The 24,960-nt window shown below is 38.4% G+C and overlaps 1 protein-coding gene and 1 long non-coding RNA gene across 23 annotated transcripts in view; one reads left to right on the top strand and one right to left on the bottom strand.

Annotated features, from left to right (window-relative positions):
* Positions 1 to 24,960, top strand: part of LOC135290285 (uncharacterized) — a 68,169-nt gene that overhangs the window by 17,801 nt on the left and 25,408 nt on the right. For 2 of the 20 annotated variants that reach the window (XM_064404209.1, XM_064404197.1), the window contains exons 2-3: positions 4,084 to 4,194; positions 7,869 to 7,944. The exons of 11 other annotated variants lie outside the window; for them this stretch is intronic. The gene's annotated coding sequence lies outside the window, so the exon portion shown is untranslated. 7 more of the 20 variants (XM_064404198.1, XM_064404203.1, XM_064404202.1 and 4 more) reach the window with 7 other exon arrangements.
* LOC135290287 (uncharacterized) lies at positions 108 to 14,378 on the bottom strand. 3 transcript variants are annotated; one of them, XR_010353032.1, is made up of 4 exons: positions 14,214 to 14,378; positions 12,036 to 13,035; positions 4,376 to 4,463; positions 108 to 3,095 (listed from the first exon to the last, which is right to left on the bottom strand). It is a non-coding gene; the product is annotated as an uncharacterized LOC135290287 (long non-coding RNA). The 3 variants fall into 3 exon arrangements; XR_010353034.1 differs by lacking the exon at positions 4,376 to 4,463; XR_010353033.1 differs by lacking the exon at positions 12,036 to 13,035.

Below are 24,960 nucleotides of genomic sequence, written 5' to 3'. Positions count from 1 at the left end.
GATATATACATAAATATAGAAAGGCATGTATAAAATAAATAAATAATTTTATATATATATATATATATATATATATATATATATATAATCTATATCCCTCTAATAGATCTCCATTACTGCGCCTTGATACTCTGTAGCTAATGCATCTCTCACTGATAGTTCTGAATCAGCTCTCTGTTGTTTCAATGAACTGATCCATAAATTTTTTGTGAAATTTGGGTGAATTCACATGGAAGTTCATGATTCTGGATTGTGCAGGTTCTTAATGAACTCAGCCATGTCATCAGGCGATGGTGAACTGCACTATTTGTGAGTCTGCAATCACAAAAGTTCTGAACGTGACCAGGCTGACGGTGCCAAATTGGCTGAAAAGAGAAATGAAGCCCAGCTGCTCCCAGCCCCTCTGATCTCTGAGGAGCACCGGAACAAAGGGTTGTTGGGTTCTTTCCCTGCCAAAGTTCTATACCTTTATCACAACACTGGTTTCAAAAAGAAGAGAAGGAAACATACCTTTTGAGTGATGTGGAGCATAAAAGAAACCTTTTGTCCATTTTACTCCCCTACCTCTAACAATAGCTTTAGTTAATCTCCTGCTTGGAGCATTTTCCTCTGTTACAGAACATTTCAGATGCAGAGTTTTTGCTTAATACAGGGAAATATAATTTATTAAAATTACAGTTCTGTTGCAAGAAGTTTGAGCAGAAGTACCTTTTAGGCTGTGCTTAAATTTCCTTTGGAACTGTGCAAGCTTGGCCTGCTTTGTATCACTTGAGCTTTACTGGAATAATGAAAAGTGTCTGTGTACAGCCAGGAATTCTGTCTCTTGAAGGCAGCTGGATCTTTGACAGAATTCCACATTCATTTTGATGTGAAGTTTTCATTGTCCTTAAGTTGCATATAGTATTGAATTTTCAAGAGAGTAGAATACACAGCTCACACTAAAATTTGATGTCCCTCTGCTCACAGGCAAAATCTTTTGGAAAAATACTTGCCAAATATGTAACATTTGTTGTCTAGTGACAACTAAGTTGCAGTTTCCCTAAAGAAACTCATTAAGGTCACACACAAAAAAATTATAAGCTACTTACAATAACTTTGTCCAGAGATTTGCAGGAAAGAGGACAAAAATGGGAGAAAAAAACCCAAAAATCTTATTTCCCATAAGAATGGGAGTAGTATTACTTTTTTCCATGTTTGGGTCCTGCAGAATATTGGCAGTAGGGATTAAAGTGTTCATTGTCAGCTGGAAGGGTTCACAGACAAGAAATATTGCTCGAAATTTATGTGGAAGATTGGTAGAGACATCCATGAAGTTCTCCCCTGGCCCCTAAATATGTGCTGTCTGAAGTGAGCAGCTGTTATTCATGGGAACTCTTGAAAAGTGAGGGTGTCAGTTAAAAGATGACTTTGAGGGATTTTTATGATAGTGGGAAGATGCTTACACTTTGCCTAATTATGTACAATTTTGTGATACCATGCTGTAAATTTCAGATGAAGGAATACCTACCATATCTAAAGATTGCAAATACCTACATGTTATTAAAGAGAGTATTTTTACATTCTGAGTATTCATTGTACCTATTACAGAAGGATAAAATCATGCTGATTAGAAGAATCTGATTTCCATTAAGCTATTATCGAATACACTGTGAGTTGGCACCATGACATGAGACAAAATGCCAGTTTTTACTGCTATGCTCTTTATAGTTTAATTATGTTCTAATAAATAGGGTAATGAGAAGTCACCCTCAGAATTTCATTTTATCTATAAGAGAGCTTATTCTGATTGAAGAAAAAAATAGTATTAATTTACATTTTTTAGCCAAGACTGTAGCCCCTGCATGCTATAGCATAATGAAAATAACCAGGGCTGTATTTACTTACTGAAGGGCAGGGACAGGGGGAAGTAAAAAATCACATTGCACTACAAAACTGTCAGAGTTTTCTATACTGTGCGGTTCACACGGTAGTATCAGTTTCCAGTCACAGAGATAACTGGTGTCAAACCAGCAAAGGGTCCTTACTGGAGCACACAAGTTAAATGATAAAAGTGCAGCAGTTCCCTTGTTCTTCTGCCAATCACAGGGGGTTCAAGATCTCAGCAGTACAAGAGGGCATGAGGAAGGATTTCTCCCTAGGCATTAGCACAGGCATCCTTAGATGTCACTGTGCTGAAAGAACAGGCAGTGCTGCTTATTGCAGGTATTTTCTGAGCACCTGGTTGGCCTCAAAGGAAAATATTCTTTGCTTCTCACTCTGATCTGCCTTTTTCCTTCTTCCTTGATTACTTCAGGGATCAGGTGTGTGGCTTTTCTTCCTTGGGCTTAATTCCTAGGTTCTGCATGATGTTATAGACACAATCTGGTTTTGCCTTGCACTTCTTTTTATTGCAAACAGGTGCCATTTCTAAACTCCAGGCAGGCAGCTTCTTAAATTTCTGTCCTGCCCATTCAACCAAGCACTCTTTTCCCCCTGTAGATTTGCCAAGAAAAGAGGAGTGTCCAAAATTATATTGTGGAGTGCCTTCAACTCCAGTAAACTGGCTGAATGAGAAGTGAAAATTGTGTGGCTGGTAGCACTCAGTAGAGCAGCTGTGCAAAAGCAGGGTTGAGCTGTTTCAGTTCCGTGGATGCGCTTGCAAGTGTGTTGTAAAAAACCTGAAAAAACAAACAACAACCACAACAAACAGACAACAAACAAACCAGACAACAAGCAAACAAACAAAACAGTCCCTCTGAAAAAAAACCAAACAAACAACCCAATAAAAAACTCCAAAAGCAAACAAAACAAAACAACAACAACAACAACAACAAAATCCCAACAAAAAAAAAACCCACCCTATGAAAATGCTGGAACATGAGGTAGGGAGAATCTGTGTTTATGAATCTTCTTTTTTTCTCCCTGTGGCACTTATTTCAGAGGTTAGGATGCCCAGGTGTGACTCAAGAGACACAGAACTGAAGTAAATGCAAATTTCTCCCTCTTATGTTTTTTTTCCCCCATACAATTTCTCAATGCTTGATTCAATGCAAAAAATTTTCTTACCTTATGAAGGATTCCCAATCTTTTTATGCTTCTAGAATCTAAGCATACAGCTGCAGAAACAGAAGTTTTGTGCTGTTATTGCCATCAGAAATTAACTCTGGAATTAATTGTGGAATGTTCATGTTACTCAAAATTTAAAAAAAAATTTCCATTTCAAACAGGTAGGAAGTTGTTAGCCAGAAAAAAGAAAGTTCCTGTAGAAAGGCATTTCTGAGATTAAGGAGTCTTCACTCTTACAGAATTCAGGTGATACAAAATTGAAAATATGTAAATTGAAAACATGTTCAATGATGATTAATTAAATCCTACTTTGTTTTAATGTTTTTTGGATGTGCAGAACATTAAAAAACAGGTTGGTATATTAATCAGATGCATTGCTATATGTATGCCACAGGGCAGATAAGAAGATGATGATGTAATAACAACTTCTGCAAGTGATATTAGAATTTGAATAATAATGAGAACCCTGTACCCTTTGCCTCTAGATGATTCTGTGCAGAACTTTAAGATCTCCGTATTAACTTTTTATCTGCTCTGAATACTTTGGGAAACTTGGTGTTTTGGACCATTAAAACATTAGGAAAATATGTGTGAAAAACAAAAGAAAAAACAAACCCCCCCAAACCAAACCAAACCAAACCACCACCAAGAAATGATGCCAAGAATCCATGACATTAAATACATAAAGTTCAGCTACAGCTTTGATGATTGTGCAATATATTAACTTCATCCTTTTCCCTAGAACTGTAATGGAGGATCCCTCCAGAGAGAGCAAATAACAAATGCTTTCTTTCTGTTTTTCTCCCCCGTGGCAAAATATTCAGTAGGATGAGGTCTAAGAAGGAGAAGAATCATGTTACATCAGGTGTGTGCAAATAATCTCCCTCACAGAAAAATTGTGGTTCATTGCTGACAGGCTGTGTTTTCAGGTTTCAAAGTTTCTTCAGAAATATACTGTATGTTTAGATGGAATGTGATACATATAGAATCTGGGTTGAGCTGCTGTGTTCTCCCCCCACTTATTTTCACTTTTGCCAGGTAAACCTTCTTCTTCTGCAAGATAACTTGAATGTTTAGATGGAATGTGATACATATAGAATCTGGGTTGAGCTGCTGTGTTCTCCCCCCACTTATTTTCACTTTTGCCAGGTAAACCTTCTTCTTCTGCAAGATAACTTGAAAAGTATAATTTATTTAATCACTTGTTGCTTGGATACTGTTAGTCTTCTTTGACCTAGAGCTGCACTCCTAAATCAAGCTTACCCAAGTTGAATGAAAAAGTCTAAAGTAGCTTTAGATTAAAAACAACCATAGCATTGCAAAGGCGTACATTTTTTTCTGAAGAATTACACAAATCTGTCTTTGTGATGGGATTTTCTTCTCTGTTCTTCCTGTGGTACAGTTAACAGTCCTAGCAGCTAGAACACAATACAGATTATTTTGTCAGAAATAGTTTTCACTTTTTTTATAAATAACCATTCTAATGGCTATTTATTTCCTTTTGTGCTCTTGAGAGAACACCACAGAGACACAATCCCTTAGGAGAACTGTACACACTTCCCCAAGATTAAAATTTGGATAGCAAAGAAAAATTTCTATTTCATAACCAAGTAATTTGCAAACATTTGAGAATCACTTCTTCTGCTAGGAATAATATTGAGCAGTTAAACCATATTTTGTTATGTAATAGTGTTTAAAAGACAGATTTCTCTTTGAGAGAAAAGTACTAATTGTTGGGAAGCTTAATATATGCTTGTCTATATCATGTAGGTAATTTTAACACTGAGTATTAGATTTGCCTAATAGCAGGTCAAATTACACCAATGCTTTACATTCACCACTAAGTGTGTCCTGTTGGACAGCTAGAAAATGAAAAGAAAATGAAAAAGCTAGAAATTAAAAAGAGGAACTACATATGCACCATCTAATTAAACAACCTCATTATTTCCTGGACTATTTATTCAGTTTAGGGTTAAAACTTCACACACTTACCAGCTGGTTGATGATCTATGCAAAGAAATGGAAGTGGCTCCCTTATGGAAAGGAAAAACAAAAACAAAAACAAAAACAAAAACAAAAACAAAAACAAAAACAACAACAAAAACAAAAACAAAAACAAAAACAACAACAAAAAAAAACAACCAAAAAAAACCCCAAAAAACAGAAACAAAAACAAAACCAAAACCAAAACATTAAAACCTGCAGAATTTTTAATGTCTTTCTTCCACCTTTTCTCCATTCAACAAGACTTTGACAAACAACAAGAGGGGAAAAGGGAATTTTTTTTCTTGGAAAACTGGGAGCTTTACTAACATAGGGTGCATGAATGAATGTGGTAATGTTACAGCAGTAATTAAAAACCTCTCTCAGACATAAAGGATGTATTTTACTGAAGAGATTGTCTTCAAGCTGGGGAAGGTGTATGAAACAAACCATAAAATGGGATACAGGGTAGTTTTGCTGAAAATTACTCACAAACTTTCAGTGCAGAGGAGTTTGGTGAGTTGGGGTTTCACCAAACTCCTCAGGTTGTTGTGTGGCCAGGTCACCTCTGCCCACTATCTGGGATAACCCTCTTACACTCCCAGCCTCGGCAAGGCCTGGATTTAGGGCATTCCTTGAAGGGGACCTACGCCAGCCCACTGAAAAATTACTGGATAAATAAATGAGCATGAAAATTGGGTTCCCTGAAGCATTAACGAGAGGCTACATTCACAATAACACACCTGGCAGAATTGCCACCTAAGCAACTGTGAAATAATTGCACAAAGATTGAATTTGAAGCCCAGCTACTAATTCCTTCCTTTCAGAGACCATTGCTGACTGGCATGCCATCAACACATTGTTGTAAGCAGTTTTAACACTTTTCAGATGTCCTTGCCTCTGTCTGCAATTCTTCACAGCATGACCTGGAAGAAAAACCTTTTTTTTTTTTAAATAAATTCTTCCCTGGATCACTGAATTAGCCATTTTGCTCTAGTTAAAACCTAAGTCTGGCTTTGATAAGCGTGACTCTAATCATCACAATAAAACAACTGGTGAGTGGTGAATCAAGATCACAGGAGATCTGTGTAGAGGGAGATGAAGTAAATCACTGCAGTCAATCACAGCAGGGCTTTTTATCCCACTTCTCTCTCACCTTTTTTTTGTATCTGTGTGCTTCCTCCCTTGAGAACCCACAGCAATAACTAAGCGACTCAGATTTAAAGTCTTTTCACCTGTACTATGCAAAATGATAATGATGAAAAAGGTTTTACTTTCATCTCTCAAAAAATTTGACTACAGGAAGCATGCAGATCATCTTAACTTTGTATTTTAGAAATGTTCTTTCCAGTTTCACAAGCAATGAAATATGAAAGTATTCTTAGCTAAAAAGATGGTGAAATAATTTTGAGTTTTTCAATAATTCTAACTATAGATTTTTTTTCCTCTCATTCAGAATCTATTTTTTTTCCCTGGAGAGGCCTTATGTTGTCTTCTCTTTTAAAGATTGACAGAAGAGCTGTCACGCCTTTGGCAGACTATCATTCATGAGATCAATATTAATCCAGTTTTTAGTAGAGCAATTAGAATGTCAAATATCAGAGATAGTGTAGTTTCTATTAGCTTGAACTAAGCTGAATATAGAAGCCATGAAAATGAGAAACACCTTATTTTTAAATGTATTAGAATGACATAGCTGAACAAATTCCTCCATTTGTGGCCCTCTGCATAATGTATGATCATAAATGACATGTTAACTCAAAAACCAGAGTTTACAGAAAAGAAAGCAGATTATTCTTGATAGAATCTCTCATTGTGTCCTGAGAATTTCAGACTAATGAATTTGCACTGTAAGTGACTTAAAGCAAATAAATAACATGGTATTTCTCACCTTTAGGGCTTATTCTAAGGGAAGATTTTAATTTTTCTGTCTGTTTTTTTCTTGTCTATTTACAACTTCATTTGAGAAAATAAGGCAGCTTTTATCATATTAGTGATAACAAGGACTTGAAGGTGTAATTGCTTGCTCTTCCTCATCAGGAGTTTCCCAGACCAAGGAAGGTACTAGAGTTTTATGTGCCTCCTGCCATGCAGGAATTGCTTTATTAATGGACATAGGTCAGCTTTACTAAGACGTGCTGACATCTGAGATGTCCCTTCCTACCCAGCTCCCCAGCACGAGCCTCTGCTCTAGTGATGGTTTCAGAACATGCTTGAAAAAAAGAGATTTTTATGTGCAAGAGCCTGTAAAGTCTTCCCAGGACTACACCAGGCTGTAAAAATTTTGATCAATTGTAATCATGTGACATGAAACTTTTACAGATCTCTGATTAATGTTTTTACTATGCTTTATTCAAAGCATTAAATCACTGTTGCCCATTCTTGGGAATACACATTATTGTTGTTTCAGGTCCCACTGAATACAATATGTGCACTCAAACATGCTGCAGTTTTACTGAGTAAGGCTCTCTGAGTCTCAGCTTTACCAAGCCAAGGAAAAAAGCACTGTTTGCTTAGAAACAGCACTGTGGTAGGATTTAGCTGAGGTACAATTTTGGTTTAATAAGATTTACAAATTAATTTGGATTAGGAGAAATTGAGACAGCCTTAAAAATTTAAATTTGATGCCACAACTACTTAGCTCATTTTTATCCATCACGACATATAGGGCATGACATCTTTTTATGCTGTTTAACAATAAACAGTTCTGACATAGCCATTTGTTAAACACATGTACAGCTGAGACAGAAAAAAGTCTGATAGTCCAAAGCAGGCAAAGAAAATTGGTATCCACTATTTAAAATACATTTTCTTGCCTTATCCACTGTTTTCTTTGATAGGTGTTTGAAATTACAGGTTCTGTATTTCTGGTGTTGAACACAAGCACAAGATGAAGCTCAGGCTGCCAAAGTAGCGGTGAGTCTCACCAGAGGATTCTCCAGTTTGCATTCTCAGAATGGGGAGCATGGGGAGGGTCAGCAACTCCACAGCAGTACTGTTAAAATAAACAGTCACCACTTTCACAAAGGGTTGCACAACTAGACACAAAACGCCTGGGGATGATTATGACAAAGAGACAGTAATTGCCACCTTCCTGCATCTTTTGTTTACCTTAGTGTTGCCTCAGGGGTAAAAGTAGCAGGCCTTTGGTAATTTGGGAGTTGGACCTTCTTAGTTAGTTTGTGTATTTGTTTGTTCGGTGGTGGGTTTTTTGTTTGTTTGTTTTTTGGGGGGTTTTTTTTGTGTGTTTTTTTGACCATAGTGCTTGAAGGAAGAGCAGAGGATTTTGCTGCTATTCCATTCCCCGGAGTTCAGAAATTTTCTGAGAGTGCTTTGATGCTCAGTGTCCAAGTGGGAAGGGGAAAGCTCCGGGACTAGGAGTTTCCTTTCACCAGTAGAGAGGAGCCCTGTTTTCCATCCTACCCGAGTTAATGGTTTAGTTACCCACTTCTCTGACTTCCTGATTTTAAACCTGCCTAAAGGCAGATTGTGTGAAGCCACTTTCTGCACCAGTGTTTTACTCTGTTCTGACAAATTAGTGATTAGTTTCCCTGTGTACTGTTAAATGAGCTGCAGAGTGTGCAGCAGCTGAATTTGACTTTTGGGTATAACTTTATGACAGCACTTATGGAAACAGCATTTGTGGAAATCAGCTTTTAGAGACTACAGTCCAGAAGGATCTTTATCACTATCATTTGCTATAAAAGATGTCCACATTTTGCTTTTTAAGTGAATTAATTGGCTGAGAATGTCTTTTACCATTCAGTTTTCCTCATAACTTTTGCTCTGGACATACAGTATGATATTATTAGGATGTCTTGTCACTAGCAGGTTATTTGGTTAGTATTTTAAAAGATAGGAAGAAAAATAAATGGCCAAAAATGAGAATAAGAGCAAGAAAATTAAAATACATTAAACAGATAAATGTTGAGAATTGGTTTTAATAGGAATACTGAAAAAGCCCTAGATAAAAGACATTTTTCTGGAGAAAACAGTATGCTTGATAGCAGAAAAAAATAATTATGGCTTTAAGACAGCTTTTCAGAGCATGCATCTAAACAGCGATGTGGCTCTGCACAGATGCTAGGAGCAGCACTGAGGGCTCACTCTGCACTGACATAAGCTGAGTTTTGAGTTTTAGTACCAGGTTTATAAAATAGAGCTCCCTGACAGGAGGAGCAAAGTAGCTCTTGTTTTGCAAAGTGTAATTATTTATCTTCATTGTTTCTGGAGCACTGCAGCAAGGGGATGATTTACAGGCTATGATCAGCCTGGGCTTATTTTCTCAGTCATGCAGATGACTTCTGTGTCAATTGGTCTCTGAGTACATTGTCAGCTTCTACTTTCCCAACTTCTAATTAGCTAAAGATCATTAACAAGGAAGGCAAGGCCATGAGACAAGATACCTCTCGTTTTCCAGGATAAAAGCTAATTATCTGAGTTCAAGACAAAAAAAAAAAAATCAACCTCATGATGTAGTTTAAGATAATCGCTCACTCTACACAACTCTGGAGCAATTTTCCCATCTTTTAAGACTGTTATTCTGCTCTCTAGTCTAAGTGAGCCCGACTTTTTTCAATTTTTATATAGTGAGTACCAGGGGCTTTATTTTTTTCTGTACTCCTAGATTTCAAGGTATAGTTTTTTCTGCTTTGGCGTGGCCAGTTTGGTTTGTGTCATCCACTGTTTTGCATCCTTGTTTTGGAGCAGCAGAGCTTTGCTGATACATTCTCAAGTCCCTTTTTATAGAGCTATTGACTGGTCAATAATTCCTTAAATTAATTTATGGAGTTGATTATCTCGACTCACACAAAGAGGTTAATTGTATCACATAAGTGATTTACTTGCTCTTCCATTCTGCTGCTCATTTATTATTGTCTCTATGGAAAAGCTTGTGGATGTGTGGATTTATAGTGTGTGTGTGCATACTTTTGGGGAAAAGTCACAGTAAGGGTTCTGTGTTAGGGTCAGGAAATTAAGTAATGACAAATATTTTAGAACAACTCACCATTATGTGAGGTCTTCTTCCGTATTAGCTCTTTGTAAAATTATCTTCTTAAAAGGGCCAGAATGGAGGGGAGTTTGCATGCATCCCATATCTAAATAGTTTTAAAAGGCTTAACTGACCCACTGTCTTAAATTGTAAAGAGCAAGAACACAAACCAGACTTTTCAAGAGCCCAATTCCTTAAAGGACACCTGGAGATGAGATCAGGGTCAAGGATGGGGTTGCCCAGAGAGGCTGTGAATCTCCCTCACTGGGGATATTTCTGAAGCACCAGGGCACAATCCTGTGCCCTGCGCTCTGCGATGGCCCTGCTGGGGCAGGGAGGTGGGACCAGCTGACCACTGTGGTCCCTTCCAACCTGGCCCATCCTGTAGTTCTGTGAGCCTGATGCTAAGAAAATCTTACTTGGTTTGGTATGTGCCAAACAGCAATCGTTATAATCTGAAAAGGGGAAGATTCTGATTCAAAAAAAGATACAAGAAACTACAGTGTAGCGAGTCTGGCAGAGGAGCAGGGACCCAAGGCAGCTGTGAGAAAAAACTGGTAAATTTTTCCATCCTGTCTCTGGAGTTTTTCAAGACCTTTCTGGATGATGTGTGATCTTGAGCTGTCAGTCTGAATTTATCTACCTGAGTAAAATGTGGGTGAATTCAGTCAGATGGTATTTTTCACCATGGCTGGCAAATCGTAAAAATTATCTTGAAAATATTTTTGGTGTACTGTCTTCACCCCCAGTGATATAATTCCATTTAAAATTTTCCAGCTGTGGTGTCTTGATTGTTGCCTGAACCAAGTGTATACACACCATGCTACATCAAAAGCAAATGGTGAAGGAAGAAAGCATAGACAAACATTTAAGCTGAAAACCACTTTTCAGACCTTTCAAATACCAAACATTTTGCACAGGGGAGGAATGGACAGGTTTCCAAACTATTTGCTAAACAAAACAGAGGCTGAATTCTTTATGAATAGGATTAATAATTGAATAGTCAGTCAGCTTTAGTTCTAATTTTCTTTCCCTCTGCTGCATTCCAGTGCTTACTAAATGATTTCAGAACACAAGTTTCCAGGTGACCAACTTTTCTTACCCCTGGCAAACCTCTAAAAGTCAGAGAGGGGACAGACACATTTCTTTGGAGGTCAGGTTCATGATTAGCTTCTTATAAACAACATTCCCTACTTTGCTCCTGGAGAGGAGAGAGTAAGTTGGACTGTAGAATAGTTAAACAAGGAAAGAAGGAAAAACAGGTGAAGGGAAGGTAAAATATGAAATGGTGTTTGCAAACAAAAACTTCCTCTGTTTTCAGAATTAATTTAAACACAGGAATGACTAAAGTTTTTGATGGGAAAATAGGGTGTGAAGAGAACACAAAAAGATGCTGCAGTTAAGAGAAAAGAGATGGTTGGATGTTTGGAAGTAAAAATAAAACAAAAAGAGAAAAAAGCTTTGTTTTTGACAAACAAAAACTAACTGGGAAACTCTCAGTTTCAAAATAAAAATTAACATTATGGTAGTTAGAATAAATCAATAGTTAGGTAATACAAATGTGCATTGGTTTGAATTTTCAGGGGATCTTTATATTCATAGGAAACTGCAAAAGAGAACACCCCAACTGCTGCACAAAATACAAATCATATTTGCCAATGACTGGGAATTGGAGGATCAGGGGGAGGAGGGGGAATGTAGCCACTGCTGCCCATGCAATTGGTGACAGATACATTTCTCTTTCACATTATGCTAGGAATAGGCTGAAGGGAGCTGTAAGTATTTAAATAACAGAGAAATGCTCACATTCTTTCCCATTTGGTATATTCTTTCCTGTCCTGTCTAAAACAGGAAACCTTTTAACTTGTTAATCTGTCTGAATACCTGAATGCCACCCGAGCCATTCTGATTTAGTCTATCTAACCCACTCAAATTATTCCTTTTTCTGAACTCCTCAGCCACCTCCTTTATTTTTTTTTTTCTCTTGCACTGTGTGGTGTAAGAAAAATTTTACCTGATTTTATTCCAGGATTTCTGGCTATTCCCATTATACATCTTTGTTCCTCTCTCTCCTAGTCCTCTCCAAACAGCCAGGAGCTGCAGGAACACTCTGTGCTGAAATGGCAAAATGTTCCCAGCCACAAACTTTATTGGCCTACTCTGGAGCTGAATTCAAACTAGAGTTTGGCCTTCAGTGCAACAAAATATTGAGTAAAGGGGAAAATATGATCTTTTCCTGGGGCTTGGTTCTTCTACTTCCTGCAAGCCTTTGTTCCTTAGCAAGTGAGGTAAATTTAACATGTGAATGCTTTTTGTACTACATAATTGTTTTGCAGTTTGTCAGTAACTTGTACAAATTGCATGCTGTCACTTTCAGCCAGCTAGAAGAAGCCTTTTACTGCTCTGACTCTCTCAATTTCATCCTCTTTGCAGAAAAAAAGAGTCCTACTGAGTTCATACATCTGTTTGATTTTTTCCCCCTGCAATGGCAGAAGAATGTTGAGAATGTAGGCCTAATTTTTGAGATAGAGCCTAAATTATAGTTCAGATTCATTCCATAAAAGGGGAATTCCTGATGAAAGCATGTAGGAAGCAACAGGACCACCCTGAGTCTCTTTTGCTCTTTCCACAAACCAGGATTGCGCCACAGGAGTCACCAAGCCTCACTGAAGAAGTGCTCAGAAGACAACTGGGCAACTCTCTGGGCTGGTGATGAAAAGTAGGTGGTGATATATTCCAAAATGCCACACTTTTGGTGTCAGCAGGGGGTGCCATCCACAGCACAGATTTTCCTGCAGTGACTTCTGCTCTGCTGTGTCCAAGGAGCTGGGTCCAGACTTGCTGGGGGTGAATGGGGAAGTCCTACCCAAGTAACCTGCAGGCATCCAACCATGTGAGTGTCACCTCATGGCAGGGAAGGACCATCAGTCCCCACAACAAGTAGAACTGAGCTGAGAGGAGGCTGGCTGCTCAGCAGGGTCACAAAAAAGTGGATGTCACTGTAGCCCTGGTGCCTGTAGGAGTTCAGCAAAGGGTCAGGTGTCCAGTTACAGGTTGCTACTTCTGAAATCATCCCAACAAAATTCTCCAGGGCTGAGTTATTATGCCTTGGTATATTATACATAGAGAAGGAGGTAAGAGGGAGGCCTTCAACACATGGACAAGTTTCTTTTTCCCTGAAAAATCCTACTTGAACATTGTTTCTTGGTGGTATTTCTTCCCACTCCCTGTGGATATGCCGATGTTCTGCATATTGCCATTATCTCATGTATATAAAAATAAGAGGGTTTGCAATTGCTTTCAGTAATAATAAATCCCATCAGTTTTTTTTACTTATTTTTCCACCAAGAAACTTTGGTCATTTATGTGTTTGAATTACTTCTGAAACTGGAGAAAATTTTGTTTTGGAAATATCACTTCATTTTTACCTTCCCTTCACCTGATTTTCCCCCCTTCTTTGCTCAGCTATGCTATACTTCCACCTTATTTCCTCCTGGTCTGTCAGAGCCCTTTCACACTGTTACAGTTTACTATAGCAACCCAAATTATGTCTCCTACAGCACCAGCCCATTGATTGGACTCAATTATCTCAAAGATATTTTCCAACTTTAGTGATTCTATGATTCTATAACAATTCAAATTCCTAAATTTTCATGAGCCTCTTGAGAGGGTCCATGTGCTTTATGGGATGTACTGGGCAGTGTATTAGGATGCCAAAGTCCCACATGTGGCTCCAATTTCCTCAAAACACCAATGGGCTCCCCAGGTTCCTCTCTTTGGGCTCAAGGATTTCTGGCCTGCTGTGATGGGAGTGTTTAGAAGACTGACAAATCAGACCACTTTTAAGCTTTATTGAATTAATTCAATAAATGCAGGTCTGGTGAGAGCGTGAGCAGACAGAGCTGCACAGGAGAGGGCTGAGGGGGACCTGTCCCTGCAGGCCTCCAGGTGAGGGGCCTGGGGGGAGCATCAGGCCCTGGGGGAAAGGTGCCGGGGTGTGTTTTGTCTTTGTTAAAATCTGCATTGGTTTTAACTGCTATAAATTAAACTTCTCTTCACAAAGTTGAGCTAGATTCGCCTGCAGCAGCAGCAGGCAAAATCCCTGCAGCCCTCTGGGCCTACACTGCTCCCCATCCCACTTCCCTTCCTCCTGCTGAGGGTAACCGGCAGGGGTGGATGGGTATTTTCTCACCCTCCACAGTGTTAAAGCTGAAAGAAGCTGGTGCTGGAGGCTCGTTCTTAGAATGTGTCCTGTGAGATGTTATGTCCTGCTTCCTCTGATTGGGAAGAACTGGAATTGGAGGCCCAGGTGAGTGCCTTCACTCTTGCCTTCCCAGAGACTGGGGCATGGCAGTGAGTGAATACCGTGCCTTGGGAGGTGGTCTCTTTATGGCACATCACTTGTGCATTAATTGCTTTTCTGGTTAGCCTTGGCACCCCTCAGATTAAAGAGAGGATCAGAATATAATTCTTATTTTCCACCAGAAGAGATGAAATAACAAACTGCAAACCCTGCAGCTGAATCTGCAGACAGGGGCTGATGGCAGCAGTATCTCCCACAGAATTCTGTTGTTGCTAACCTATTTAGGAAGTTGGATTTTATATTAGTCATAAATTAAAGCATTTCCAGTAAGTGATGCTTGATACTTCATAAATACTTCATCAATTAAATGCTTCTTCTGATGCCTGCAAGTTCAGATGTAACACTTCACATCATTAAAATCCTCATTTATGACCTTAGCAGCAGATAAGTCATATCCTCTTTCAACTGATGAATTGTATTATTATATCATTATATGTAAAATTACTGTGAGAAGATGTTTGCTTTACAGAGTTCAAAGACATGCAGAGTTACAGACCAAGAGCTTCCATGAGCTCTGGCTAGAAGCAACTTTAGTGTGTTCTTTATTTTCAGGAATTGAGTGCAGTGTGTGCATGGGACATGCTTTTATGTGCAGAGCTGCCACATGACTAAAAAAAAGAAGGAATGAAATATTGTTTAAATATTCTGTGTGTGAAGGTGGGAGAGACATCCCTCTTACTAAAAGCAAAGGGTCAAAATAGTTTTGAGAATACCAGGAGCTGCTTTGACTTTATGCAAAAGAACACTGTGGTGTAATTCCTGTATACTGTACAGAGGTTCCTAGTTTTTATTTTACATCTTAAGAGAAGATGTTATGAGATGTTATTTGCATTGCATTTAACGATGCTCCAATTCATCATTCAATGCTGATTGAAATCAAGTTACCATGAAACTATTTTACAACAGGTTCCTTTTATGAACACTTCATGGACATGAGTAGCACGAAAAGCACCAGCAAGTGTCACAAGAATGATGTAGCAATGCACCTCTAAATGCAATTTTCATTTGCTATGCTTTCTAATCAGCAAATACAGGTTAAAAACTATGCTGTCATTGGGTGTTATTTTATTGCAGGGGCCCATGAATTTGTGTGGTATAATCAGCTTGCACAAGCTGGAGAAATTAAAGTTATTAGAACATCACACTTGGCTTTCTAGCAAAGACCAGCAGCCTGGGGTTTGAGAGCTTCAATGTGAAGCAGAACAGCATTGTTCCTTGCTGTGCCAGGTGTGTTACCATGTGCTTCTCACACATATTGAAGTGAGTTTTCTGATACATCACAGCGTTGTGTGAAGGAAGACTTTTGCACGAGTTTTTTCTGAAAGTGCTCTTCTGAACCTATGGACACTCACTGTAAGAGCACAAGAAAATCCTGTTTTCTTTCCCATGTGTCTTCTACCTAAGTAGTCTGTGCCCTTTTTTTGAGGCTCTCTCTTTAATGTTTTCACATCTGATTTTAGAATAGCACCTACTTTTTTTTTTTTTTTTTTTTCCTGAGTCATGGCTTTAAAAAATGCTACTCCCCATGCAGTGGCCTGAACAGCTGAGTTTGTGTTTGTATCTACCAAATGAGGAACACACTATAGAGACTCTTACAGCTGATGAGGCACAGCCCCACTGTAGGCCTGTCTTCTTCAAATTCACATTAGCAGCTGGCTATGAGCTGGCGTTGTTCCATGGACTTAATAGTTTCACAGATTTGAGGGACAGAGTGGCCATTATTGCAATCAACATGCCTCTCTTCCCATGCAAAATGAACCTCAGAATTTCAGCAGATTATTCCTGTGTCAAACATGATGACCTTTACTGGAACTGGAGCAGATTACAGAAAAATACCTGTTTTATTCGAAGGAATAGGAAATGGGATAATCTTCACTGCCATTGCACCTACCTAGTGTTCTAGTGGTTAATAATACTTTTCTGACAAAAAATGTGTGTGATAAGCAGCTTAAATTTTTAACATCTGAAGCCACTGTCTTCCATGTGCTTTTGTCAACAAGATAATTATCCAAGATTTCCTTACATAGACAGCCAGTACAGGGTCCAGTCCCTTCTGGCATTGAATACATTTCATAACAGCTAAGAAGCTGGCCTGTTGTGTGTTAAGAAATGCTAAATATACACAAAGAAGTAAAGCTTATGTCTGTTAAGAAGGCAAGCCCCAAACCTCATGCCATTAACTGTGTAGGTGGAAATGAGACCCTGACTTGTGGATTGTGTGGACTGATTTCAGCAGTGAACTTATCTGAAAGCCTCATAAGCTTCACGCTTCCCTGGCAGCTCATGTACCTTGGTACTGACCCAAGGCAGAAAAACGTGTCAGTCAAGAACACAGCTCTTCACAAGCTGGTTTGACTGACATGTCAAGCTCCAGCTGGTTTAATTTCAAACTGTCTTCACCCTGAAAGGGCACATTACAACGAATGCTGTTGAATTGCATGCTCTCTCTCTTTCTGTTTTGTAAATGTCTGCAAAAAACATCTTGAAGGACTTGGATTCAGGACTGGAATCATGAAGTTAAAAGACAGCACTGAGGGGGACAAGGCTCATGGCAGAGGGCAGGTTTGTTCCCCAAGGTAACTTTGTAAGCAGCAAATTTACTTGCTGGAGGAGGAGGAAGCCTTGGGGACTGGACGGCTTGACACAAACTAGAGGAGAGTGAATTCATCAAGAAACTTGGGGATTTCCTCAGGCAGCTGACTGGTGGCTTCCAAGGACTCCCAAGGCAGAATAAGCTCTTTGTATAAAAAAATAGAGGGTAACAAATCCCAGAAAGGAAAGGAATGGAGCATGGTAGGTATGAAATGGAGAAGAGCTTGGAGATGGAGTAGCACAGACCAATGTCTGGAGACATGTTAGATTTTAATTTACTGTTTGATTTAAACAAACTTAAAAATGGGAGTTGCTCCCAGCCACAGACAGGGAACACACAGCTGTGGTTGCATTTGTGAAGGCTGCCCTTAGCTGTAACCTAAAGATTCTGGTTAAATGGTTCTTTATAATGAAAGCTGTTTAAATTTTCATTCTCATCTGGGTGGTTTTTGAGTTGCATTTTGTTTTGAATTTGAATTTATCAAGAAGTCAGTGGTGCCCATGGAAAAATTCTTCTCCAACTGCCCATGGACAAATCCAGAGTAAAGTGAGTGATTCAAACTGAGTTAGTCAGTACTTATAGAAAAACAAAAATGAAGCCATAATTATATTTTTGGAAATTTCTTCTCTCTCATGGCCTGTGCATTTGTGGAGCTGGCTGAACAGAGCATCCACCACACGTCACCCAAAAGAGCTCACTGGGCTGTGGCAGGAGATGCTCCCTGCAGGGCAGCCTAATGATCTGTGTGGCAAAAGGGAGCAGAAACACACTTCTCTGACTTTTCTCTTTTCTGTGCCACATCTCACTCTAACAGCAATTGACCCCACACTGTGAGACAAATAAATCTGATATTTTGTCAAAGACATAAATAGAGGTTTATTACTATCAGTGTTAGAAGCACGAGTCTGCCCTTAAAGTGTTTCCTAACTGTGGACATCATCAAGGTTTCTAAAAATGGTCTTTTGTTTTTTCTCACAGAGTTTTCTGTTGGTAGATTTGTGGCACTTACTGTTCTCCATTTACTTAAACTTTTATGTTGAAGAAAAACTCAGTGTAAACAGCATAAACTCTCCATGTATTTTGCTGCATATAGATTCTCATTAGCCTCCTTGCAGCAATGCATTAAAAGGCTTATAAACACCCATCCTTTTTATAAACTAATTTTTTTCAAATTGTATTTCTGAGAACAATGTATTCTCTCTAATTTCTCCTATTTATATTTTTTTGCTCATTTAGATGATATTTATTCACAAAAAAAGAACAATTTTCATCTTTTGCCAGATTGTCTTTGCTCTGCCCTAACACTTTAAAATACAGGTATTATGCTGACCATTTCACAGGCACTTTATCACAATATGCTAACAGGTTTCCTTTCCTTGTTGCCTTTGTCAGATTTTGGTTCTCTGCTGCTCCACATCCCAGTAAAAGCAGAAAATATATTGTGCAGTCATTGTGCACTAGTGACACCCTTAAGAGCTTTGTTTTGGTAGCCATGTGGGTTACAGGAGGAGGGCTCAGTGAAGGCAGTAGAATATTTTGTCATAAAAACTCCAGACCTCTTTTTGACTAAAAGTGCTTTTCCCACTCATGAATTTTATTCTCATTAGCACATGGATTGTTCTTCATCTCATCGCTATCAAGCACCTTGAGGGCAAGGCAAAATTCTTCTGCAATTTTGATTCAGTTTTTCTAAATCAAACATTGGTGGGGGACAGGGAACTTAGAATACTGATTTTTAAGTGAGTGTTGAGAACCTGATTTAGTTACTAGGATGTGTAAACTACCTCTTTTATTGCTTGAATCATACTCTAAAAATACCCACATTTAAGCTTAAACTTATGATTGCATCAATAGTGAAAACCTTGCAGCTGTGCCTGTCTATTTCTGATTAATTTGTTTTAGACACAATCAAAACCTCTGGATTTTATTCAAGAATGAAAAAAAACCAACTTCTGAAACACATGAAATATCTGAGGATATGGAACATTTCCTATCCAGACCCAGACAGCTTCATTAGGTCTCATCCTAGTGAATCCAGTTTTGTACTTTAATTTACTCTGGACAGTTAGAATGTATCTGGGTTTGGTTTTTTTTTTTTTTTTTTTTTTTTTTTTTTTTGGTGTTTTTTTTTTTTGTTTTTTTTTTTTTTTTTTTTTTGTTGTTGTTGTTGTTGGTTTTTTTTGTTTGGTTTGGTTTGGTTTGGTTTGGTTTGCTTTGCTTTGCTTTGCTTTGCTTTGCTTTGCTTTGGCTTGGTTTGGTTTGTTTTTTTTTTTGTCCAGTTTTTGGGTAAGGAGAAAACCCAGGTCCAACATGTATTTGCATGAGGAAAAGTCTTGCATATAAGTAGGATCATGTACCTGTATGAAAAACATCTTCATGGATTGATTGCAGCTCTCAAAATTAGTGAAGCAGAAGATATCTCTTGTAGGTAGTGTCTGTAAGTAGATGTCTGCAGTCTTTTTCCTTATGAATAATCACTGAGCAGCTGAGAAATTATTACAATATTATTATTATCAATCCCCTGCTGAATCCTGCAGATTTTTTAATATTCTGGCATTAGCCTTTTTTAGCTTTAATCAATAATTTTTACTCCTCTAACCCATGATATCAAGGAGCACGTCAGTGCTCTGCATTTTAAACATTTCAATAATGACTTTACCTCAATGGCTGGAAAAGCATTTTTAAAGTGAAGATAGGAAATCTAGTAGAGAGATTTTAGATTATTTTTAAAAGCTTAAACTTTGCAGGTGATATAACTCCATGACTATTTTAGCAGAATGTTAGCTGAAGTATTTCCATGCCTTCTTTCAGTATTTACTTACATGTTAACCAAGGATCGGAACTATTAAATTTTCAGTGTTAGATGTTCAAGTTGGACTCAATGGTCTTAAAAGACTTTTCCAATCTCATTGGATTCTATGACTCTGTTATACTCTGTTTTGGCTTTGAAAAAACTAAACACATATGACTTAACATTATGCTTCCCACTTCTCTTTGCTAACAAGATTACTATCCACTGTAATATTTTGTAGATTATCAAAGGAGAGTAATTAATTTTAGCCATGGGTGAGCTCAGTGTATTAAACACCATGAAACAATGAAAATATGAAAAAATGAAAATGAAACTAGAAAATAGATGTCCAGTTTTAAAATAATTAGCTTTACAACAGCAACCTTTACCTTTGCAGGAAAACTTATATTTTTTTCCTACACTGATAAATTTTAATGTTTTCCCCAAGGAGCTTTTTAAAATAGAAATAATTTTTTTCCTCCTCTTTGGGTACACATAGGATAATTTGCATTTATATTATCAAACTAAAATACAATAAAAAGTCAACAAACTATTTCTGATCAAAAGCAGACTTGCAATGTGCATGAGTCAGATAAATCTATAGCAAAAAAAGAAGATCCTAGTCTTTTTGTAGATTCTCTGGCAATGGAGAAAATTAAAGTAAAAATAGTTCTGTCCCATTCAAGAGAACCTATTAAGCTGACCTGTTTTCACTAAAATTATTAAAGAGAACCTACCCCATAAACTACCCATCAATGCTTCCAATTTCACGTTACTTGAGTATTTGCCATCCATGAAATAGGAAGCTTTATTTTAGAAACAGCAGGTATTGCTGGAGCAAATCCTAATTTGTGAGGTGGAATGTTACAAACTTCCACCCTTGAGATTAAAGATGTGCCCAGTCCCAGCATGCTCAATCCAGTGAGGGAAAAGGGAAGAAAGACTAGAAAGGGAAGGATCTACATCTATCAGGTTTTAGACCTTTTCTTAGGAGGGCAAAATAAGAAGCTGCAATCCCACTCAGAGCTAGCAGAGACAGTGAACTTCCCCCAGGGCATTTCAGAGATGGACTCAGGTGCTGTTGTTTCCTGATCCTGCACATGGGACAGTTGACTCAGTCCATGGACAACTGATGGGGACAGGGTTAAAGGACAGGGTAGTCACAGCACGAAATCCTCCTGCAGGGTGGGTTTAGGGTCTGTGAGTCTCCTCTGAAAGCACAAAGTGGTTCACCCACCTGGCATGCAGGTGTGAAAATTCAATATGTTGTTAAGCATTCAGGCTTTTAAAATTATTTTTACTGCCTTGGAATTTGTGTTTCTTAGATTCTGTTTATTGAATTTTCAGATTTCATGAGTCAGGAGGGAGGGAGAGAGGAAGTTCGGGAAAGGGAGGGAGGGGAGGGGAGGGAAGAGTAAGGTAGTGGTGAGAGAGAGGGGAAAAGGAGGACGGGTAGGAAAGGGGAGAGGGAAGAAAAGGGACTGTAAAACAGAGGAAATCAGTATAAAGTACAAAATCACCAGCTTTGAGCAGCTTATTATTGATGTCCTGATAGCATTATTGTTTTGTCAGAACTGGTGTTATGACAGAGCTGCTGTAGCAGCAGCAGTGATTTAGAGAAAACTGGCCAAGCCAATACTGTTGTTCTACTAATTCATTTTACAGCTACCCTCTAAATTACTCCTACTTTACTGCTAGAGTAGGCACTGAGGTTTAACTAAGCACACAGGACATAAGTGAAAACATTTTGTAGTGTAAGATGTGCATTAGATGCAGATAAAAAATAACTGTCAACTCAAAGCTCATTGATTTTTTTGAGCAAAAAGAGACCTGATGTTGCCAATCTCTTGCAAAAATGGATTTTGAGCGTTGTTTGCTGCAATGTTTTAGTAAACCTGCAACCCTTTTTTGATTATAAATAATAATTTTAATAATAATAATTCTAAATACTTATTGCCTTATCAGCCAGTTCTGCAGTCAGTGGCAAACCTGGAACATAAAAAGTTCTCTTCCTTAAAGCACTCAGATAATATGCATGCTGTGGAGAAATGCTACATGTAAGCACCTTATTTAGTGGGTTGCTGTCCTCTTCTTTGACCAGAAAACCAGTTTTGAGTAAAAAAAGCAGACAGGTTTCAATGCATAAGCAGTTTCTGCACTCTGAAAGAGTCCAAAGCACAAGCAAGCTGGAAGAGCCTTATGGACTGGAAGTTTAAAATTCAATTATTTCAAGGGTCAATAAACACATAATGGTCTTACCCAAGCATTGTTTGGAATGCCTGGCTCAGAAGTGCTGTCAGAGGAGTCAGAATGAAATGCTTTGTTGTGATTCAAAGTGGGCTCAATATGCTGACAACATCTTATTAAGGTGAGGCAGTTCACAGGGAACAGAGAGATTCTCAGGAAACGCAATTTTCTGATACAGCAGGTCCTGTGAAGTTTCCTTAGTCAGTCCTGACAAGAAGGATGTGATGACAGTTTGCACTCTTTTTTTCTGCTGAACTCCTCTCTGTGTCCCTTGTTCCTGTGAGCATCAAGGTGTCACGCTGACTATGAGTCTGCAAAACACACTTCATTTCAGAAAGGGTCCTATAATAGTTATCTGTAGCTTCTACCTGTGATTTTAAACAGAAGATGAGAGTAAAATAGAAGTTTAAAATTATTTCATATCTGTAAGTTCTGTTTTCACTGAAGTTCCTCTTTTTCAAGACTATTTAAGCACTTGGAGGGAAGGACAGATTTTGAATGCCTGAGATGAGAAGCCTCTTTGAAAACACATCCTTCTGGATCACAGTAGTGGTCCTGAATAAAGTGCATATTCAGAGCTGTGAAGCTGCCAGCAGACAGGTGTTGCTCTCTTCTGTGCTGTTCAGAAGGTTCACCCTTCTGAAATTGCTTACCTGCCTCCACTGACTGCCCAGAGAGCTGAATTTCCATTGCTTGGGCTGCCTGCCAGATTGACTGGTTTTAGAAGCAGCCATTTCATGACCAAATCTATTTGTCCTGAAAAATTTACTCTACTTATTACTGTCACCCTATGATGAGTTGGAAACACCTCTTTACACAGAGTCTCTCTTGATGCCAAGCCTTCTGCTTCAGCTGTGTTTCCCTTTAAGCTGTTTGCATTGATGTGTGGAAGAGAATACTTACATTTTTCTGCTTTCCTAAATTGCTATCACTAAACCCCCTGGGGTTTGTATGAAATCTGACCTCTTCTGCAGGGTTGCTAGTATTCTAAGAGATTGAGACCATATTCTAGTAACTGCCAGTAGAAACACAGAGAGTTAGAAGCACTTTTTTTTTGTTGTGCTCCATCTATTTGGACTCAAGGACTGAGCAAGGAACAAATAAGAAGAAAATACGTACTAATACATAAGTCATAGCTTAAAAGTTTTATTGCCAATAAAAAACCACTTAGACAAATAACCAGTTTAGGTGTTCTCAATGACTCTGAGTTGGTAATGGAGTAGAAAACTGCATTGCTTCAGGACCTGCTTGGCTTCCATTAGGTAACTGTTAGGTCATCCTGTTCAAGTCCAACACAGCAGTGCGTTCAGGATATTTTTCTGATGTATATTCCTAGTATACAGTAATGTTAATTTTTAAATTAACTTAAAACTTAATGGAGGTTTCACATGACTGGCACATACCAATGGCATGTGGGGTATCATGTACCCGTAGTCATATTTGAGTCTCTGTTGCTCAGTTATTGCTGCTGTTAAATCTGAACATCAGAGTTTTGTGACTATGGTTTCACAAGCAGAACCAACTTTTTTGGGGGTGTGTACAGACATTTATTGATGTATATTACTTCCTGCTTCTGCTTCCAACAATAGTTAAGTTTAGAGCTCCCAATTATGAAATGAAGGGGCACATCAAAGCAGGTAGTAGGTATTTCAAGTTAAGGAAGAATTGTTGCCTTTTACTGAAGTATATCGTTTTTGTGGAGAATTCATCCTCTCACAGCAGATTTTGTAAGAAAAACATGCTCCCTGAACCTACAGATTTTATTAAAAAGACATTGAATCTTATTCCCACAGGTTACGTGCCCAGCACACAATATATTGTTTTAAACCAAGGCTTTGCTTTAAAGCGAATATATATTCACTTGTATACTCACACAGCAAAGCTGTGTCAGAGTGAGCATTGCTTGCCAAAAAACAAAGTGCACAGGCTGAATGCTGAGTGAAATTCAATAGAATTTCTCTATTGGAGGTGAGGAGAATGGGAACTTTTGTAGTTGATACCTTGACCTTGTGATTAAGGTGAATTGTGCCATTTTCTCACCATTCTGCTGGTGAGGAACAGCCAGTGGTCTGCCCCAGGTCAGAAGTGGCTGTAGGCTTAGCTGCAGGGGAAGAGGAAAAACAGACACAACCCAAGCCTCCAGAGATTCTCCTGTGAAATCATGGGGAGATCCAGGTGGGTTAGCTTCATGTACAGTGAGAGAATTTTGGAAAAAATGGTTATTTCTAATGGCATATTAGGTGAGGAAATGCAGGGTTACTCCTTGATTTCTGAAATAGGACATACTGAAATAGTTATCTAACAGCTTCACTAACTCCACCTTTTCATGGCCAATAGGACCAAACCCTAAACTACAGCAAACCAGCCTGCCAACCTCAGAGTCTCTGGACATTGTTATTTCACGTAAGCGAGAAATCCTGAGGGAAAACTGTTGTCACCATTTTTTTCTGAAAGATGGTCATGCTTGGATGGTAGCCCGTACATCTATTTAAAGGCTGGAATAGAAAATACTTCAGAAGATCCATGAGTGAATTACTTGTCCTGAAAAAAATCCCATGGTAATAAATCTATATACAGCAAAACCTTTGCTCTAACTATAATTTGAAAAATGACCAAACCAAATTCAGAGCAGATTTTATTTTACTATTTTGTTTAAAATATTGTTCAAGCTACATTAGGATATGTTTAATGTGAGTAGAAGTGTTGGGGCCTACCTCCTGAAATGTCAGTTCCTGAACATTATTTCTTTTCTTTTCAAGCCTGTTGTTAGAAGTTATTTGAGATTTGAATTTTTTTCTTCTTGTGGCTAGAAACCTGAACAAATGACAGGAAATATGCAAGTGAGATTACTTGCATATTTCCTGATCTATTGGTAGAAGAAGATCACTGGGTCTACTCTCACATGAGATTTATCAGACAAACAGCTTTGCAATAGGCAGATGGAA

This window comes from Passer domesticus, chromosome Z, assembly GCF_036417665.1.
Source record: "Passer domesticus isolate bPasDom1 chromosome Z, bPasDom1.hap1, whole genome shotgun sequence".
NCBI classification, from domain to species: Eukaryota; Metazoa; Chordata; class Aves; order Passeriformes; family Passeridae; genus Passer; species Passer domesticus.
The sequence above is the reverse complement of the archived record's forward strand: the minus strand, read 5'-3'. Positions and strand labels throughout refer to the sequence as shown.